This window comes from Danio rerio, chromosome 17 (genome assembly GCF_052040795.2).
Source record: "Danio rerio strain M-AB ecotype USA chromosome 17, GRCz13ab, whole genome shotgun sequence".
NCBI classification, from domain to species: Eukaryota; Metazoa; Chordata; class Actinopteri; order Cypriniformes; family Danionidae; genus Danio; species Danio rerio.
Genome location: NC_141037.1, coordinates 45,471,124 through 45,476,686, shown reverse-complemented (window position 1 = coordinate 45,476,686; position 5,563 = coordinate 45,471,124). Strand labels below are relative to the sequence as shown.

The following is a 5,563-nucleotide window of genomic DNA, read 5'->3' as shown; positions in this document are numbered from 1 at the left end:
TCAAGGCCACTGGATATTTTAAATTGCTACATGATGATGTGTTTCCCTCTTTATGCACTGAAGCTGGCATATTCCCTGAGTTTTTCCAGCAAGATGGTGAACCATCACATTATAGGTGTCAGGTACGAGCATTCCTAGATCAACAGTTTCTTGAAAAGTGGATTGGTCTTCGTGGGCCAGTTGAATAGCCCCTAAGGTCTCGCTGACCTCCTTAGACTTTTATCTTTGGGGTCGTCTGAAGGCAATTGTCTAAGGTGTGAAGATACAAGATGTGCAGCACCCAAAACTATAGATACTGGAAACCTGTGCTGGCATTTCTCCTGAGTGAAGAGTGGGAGAAGAGGGTTGCATTGACAATCCAACACAATGGGCAGCACATTGAACACATTTTATAAGTGGTCAGAAACTTGTAAATAACTCATGAAATAACAAAGTAACGTTAAAACCAAGCACACCATTGTTTTTATTGTGAAATTCCCAATATGTTAGATGTGTCAAATGACCCTCTTCCTATTGAAACAACAAAAGTTGGATCCAAAATGGCCGACTTCAAAATGGCCACCATGGTCACCACCCATCTTGAAAGGTTTGCTCCCTCACATATACTTATGTTCCACAAACAGGACGTTAATATCCCCAACCATTCCCATTTTATTAAGATGTATCTATATAAATGGCCCATCCTGTACACTGTAAAAAATAATACCCCATATCTACTCAATAAATTTAAGGCAACAGATTACAAGCAATATTATTAATTAAATTCCGCATATATGGATTGAGTAACAGTTAATCAAATTAGCTTATTTAAAATTAGTCATTTAAATTGAGTAAGCAAAAATTACTTAAAGAAATTAGCAAATTTTAAACAAAAATATTAATTAAATTGAACAGAAAAACTGACACAATGTTAATGAAAACTACTCAATGTTTTTATTTAGATTTAACATAAAAAGTGTGGAGCCTAATCATCAGCTCTAGAAAAATAATGCTTTATATCTACACAATAAAATTGAGGCAACAGATTACAAGCAATAATATTAATTAAACTTAACAAGTATGGATTGAGTAAAGTTTTATTAAATTTAGCTCAAATTAGTGGAGCCTGTTCAGCAGTGTGGAGCCACAATACAGAGTAACAACAATCTCACAATAGACAATACATCATAAAATACACAATAAAACATGTACATATAAACAAACTGATCATCTTAACAAGGACTTTGATCATCTTTTTTTAAACAGCAGTTTCAAACAACTGGACATTAAACAATATTATTTAAAACAATAGACTTAGAGTGAAATTTATGTGATTTAATGCATGAAAGGTATTATTTGCCAGAATAATGCAGATTCATTGAAGCAAAGAGGACACCACAGTTTGGGAATACTACCCTATAATATCTTTCAGTGTTAACCAGACAGTCACTTGTAAAAACAACATTCTTTGTCACAGTTAAAATGCATAGGTCAAACCCAGGTGGAAACAAGCTCTGGGAATGTAGTCAAGAGCCGTGTTTTCACTCTCGCGACTTAAGTTAGCGTGCCAATGCGAGACAGGGCCAGTCAAGTTTCCACAGTCACTTCCGGGGCCTGATCGGATACCCTGGGCCAAAACAGTCCAGCTGGGGCTTTGGGCGGAGTGAAAGCAGAGTTTGCCTGAGTCTGGAAAAGATGAGGTCTATAAGAACTTTAACACCTTCAATGATGATGATGATGATGATGATGCCAGTATCTTTAGGCGGTCCCCTGTAAAAGGCCCCTGCTCAGGTCAACATTACTGCCCTCACAAGCCGTTCAGTTCCTGTCGGTTCTTTATTGTCCAACTCCATTGAGCAACAGTAAGAAAAAAAATGAATAAAAGAGAAAATATGTTAATAATCTGTTATCATGTTATGACATACAGTCAGAAACTGTAAACATGATAAGCATCATAAACTCTACCTTTAGTCTCAGATCTCTGTCTTACTCCAAGAGCTCCTCAGCAGCTGTAAAGATCCACGGTGCACAGTGGCTTCTCTCTCAAATTCAGCACTCTCACCTTAAAAAACAGAATGACAGACAAAATGTTTATATGAGTTTTATTGATACATTGTAAAATAATTGATCCTTAATTAACAGTAAATTACTGACTAATAATTGTATTACTTTCACAGTAAGCCACTGTGATTTGTTTTACACTTACTTACAGTGAAACTACAGCCATATGTGACTTCAAGGTAGATATAAGGCCCATTTCTGTGATTTCACTGTGTTCTCTTGTAGAATTAACTATACTTTACTGTGAAGTTACAATTAATGGTGGTTACTGTGATTTAACAGTATGTTGTAGCTGAAATACTTAACTGTAACATGTATGTCCTGCTTGCAACCTAGACAGTCATCCATTCAGTCAGTTACACTTGCTGGTTGATGTGTCTCCTCTGCCTCTGACACAATACAAAAAGTTGTAATTAGTAAATAGTGTTAGACAGTACCATTTTTGTTTTGGTTTGATAATGAGGTTCATAATGAAGTGAAGACCAGTGCTTAACTTGCTTACTTTATTCTGTGGTCACTTTAACTCAATGCTGTGCTGAAACAGAACACAGTTAACAGTAAGTTAACAGAAAATTACCTTTTTAAAAACTCAAACACTCTCTAATACCACGAAATTAGCATTAACACTACAAACACGCGTTTTAATATTTTCACTCAACATAGCGCACGTGCTGCTGATGATGTGACAATAAAGTGATTTGGTAACTTCGTTCATAAATAGGCGCGCTAAACAGCATGACAAAAGAAGCTAAAGTTACTTGGTTAATTACATGCTATACAGAAATATATAACAATTATTTAATTAACAAAGTTGGACATTTCAACACTTACCGATAAATCCGTTTGGATGAGACCACGACATCTCCGCGTTGTCTGGTGAAGCGAGTTGGCGTTTTTTGAGTCGAGTGATTCTAGGAATCGGCTCACTTAAGTGATTTGTAAGAGTCGGATCCCACCCGAAACCGATTGCATTCTTGTGTAATTACCAACACGATTGATTAGCATTTCGCTATAACTCAGTCACACGAATTTACACTATACACTAATTACATGTTGATGGCTATAAGCTTTTGAACACTTGCGATAAAAAGAATCCCGATCTTCCAGCAAACAGTTTAATCCAAAGACGGTTTAATCCGAATCAATCTCACACTGAACAGAACCAATACAAGAATCAAATATTGCTCTAAATGTACCATGAAATAAAGTTTTATCGGTTGTTCATGCGAGAATGTAGTTGTTTAAAACTCAAATCCGCTGTTTATTTCTAAAGATTGTACGTAGATTGTACGTTGCTGACATGTCCACCTCCAGGTCATGACGGGCGCTCATCACTCTTGTCCCCGGCGAGGGCAGCTGGTCCTCGGCGACTTGTGTGCCCCTGGCTAATCTGAAAAAGCTAATTTTAATCACGTTGGATTTAATTATTATTTTCTCTTTCTGAAATTATTCAAAAATAACAGCTAAATTCTTATAATAAAATCACGTTGGATTTAATTAATATTTTCTCTTCTGAAATTATTCAAAAATAACAGCTAAATTCTTATAATAAAATCACGTTGGATTTAATTAATATTTTCTCTTCTGAAATGATTCAAAAATAACAGCAAAATTCTTATAATAAAATCACGTTGGATTTGATAAATATTTTCTCTTCTGAAGCTATTCAAAAATAACAGCTAAATTCTTATAATAAAATCACGTTGGATTTAATTAATATTTTCTCTTTTTGAAATTATTCAAAAATAACAGCTAAATTCTTATAATAAAATTGATTAGATTTTATTACAGACATTTTTTAATTAATTTCAAAGCAAAAAAATGCCCTAAAATCAGGAAATTAATTTCATTAAACAAAGTGTACATATTAATATTATTGAAATCTACAAGGCCACAAAATGACTTTTTACAGTGTACTTAGACAATCACCGAAGATAAGAATAAATAAATATGTAAAGTAATAACTGTTACTCCCCTCGAGATGAAACAAAGGGTCAAGTCATTCTTGATTTTAACTGACACTTATTCGGACACGAGTCTGTAGTATGTCTTGTACAATCTAGCCTTGCACTCCTTTTTGTCCCAATATTGCCGTCAGAACTATGAAAAGAAATACATAAACTTCAATTAACCCTTTAAAGGAGATGTTGCACGTAATGAACAACATACATACAACCAAAGATAAAGTGCACATTCAACATGTAAAGAAATACACTTAATTGGCTAATTATACATTAACATACGGACACATAATCAAACATGTTCACATACGTTTACACCATAGGACACATTCAATTCAATTCAATTCAATTCAGCTTTATTTGTATAGCGCTTTTACAATGTAGATTGTGTCAAAGCAGCTTCACATAAATGGTCATAGTAACGGGAACAGTGTGGTTCAGGTTTTAGTGTTTAAGTTCAGTTCAGTTCAGTTTAGCTCAGTTCAGTGTGATTTAATCATTACTGAGAGTTCATACACTGAAGAGCAAATTCATCGATGCGTAGCTCTACCAATCCTGAACCATGCGAGGCAGTGGCGACAGCGGAGAGGGAAAAAAAACTTCACCTGATGGGAGTGAAGAAAAAAAACCTTGAGAGAACCAGACTCAGTTGGGCACGACCATTTTAATTTCTCCGCTGGCCAAAAGTCTTGTGCAGAGCTTCATTCACCGTGGTTTAGGCTGGAAGATGGCCTCAGCGAAGACTCGTCTGTCCCTGGAGCGTCGCTGGAATCAGACTCATGTTCTCCACTCCCCACGACCATCAGCGCAGCAGCAGCTCAGGATATGGCCTGGTCCCGGATATGGAATCCTTGGGATCATCACGTCGCTGGTCTTGGATCCAATCAGTGACTCCGCATAATCTGAGGACCTCGGGATGAGTATCCCCAGGTAAAAATAGAGAATAAAGAAAATAATTAGCGTAGCTGCTGTTCATAGTGTATATAAACAAGATGCAGAAGCCTGTGTGGAACCCGCTAGGTGATGCATTGAGTGTATGCTTTACTAAACAGATAGGTCTTTAATCTAGTTTTGAACTGGGAGAGTGTGTCTGAGCCTCGGACGTTATCAGGAAGGCTATTCCAGAGTGTAGGAGCCATGAAAGAGAAGGCTCGACCTCCTTTACTTGATTTTGCTATTCTAGGTACTACCAGAAGCCCTGAATTTTGAGATCTTAAAGAGCGAGTTGGTTTGTAGCGAGACAGAAGGTTGGTTAGATAAACAGGAGCTAGATTATTTAGAGCTTTATAGGTGAGAAGTAATATTTTAAATTCAATACGAAACTTAACAGGCAGCCAGTGTAAGTAGGATAAAATTGGGGTTATATGATCATATTTTCTAGACCTGGTCAGAACTCTGGCTGCTGCATTTTGTACTAATTGAAGTTTGTTAATAGAGGATGCTGGGCAGCCAGCAAATAGAGCATTACAGTAATCCAGTCTCGAAGTCATAAAAGCATGGACTAGCTTTTCTGCATCTGAGATGGATAGCATATTTCGTAATTTAGCGATATTTCTCAGATG

At 36.4% G+C, this 5,563-nt stretch overlaps 1 long non-coding RNA gene across 1 annotated transcript; it reads right to left on the bottom strand.

The window, feature by feature from the left end:
- Nucleotides 1-912: 912 nt before the first annotated feature.
- LOC141378381 (uncharacterized) lies at nt 913-2,906 on the bottom strand. Its single transcript, XR_015513735.1, has 5 exons — nt 2,872-2,906; nt 2,543-2,575; nt 2,347-2,429; nt 1,945-2,041; nt 913-1,826 (listed from the first exon to the last, which is right to left on the bottom strand). It is a non-coding gene; the product is annotated as an uncharacterized LOC141378381 (long non-coding RNA).
- Nucleotides 2,907-5,563: the final 2,657 nt, after the last annotated feature.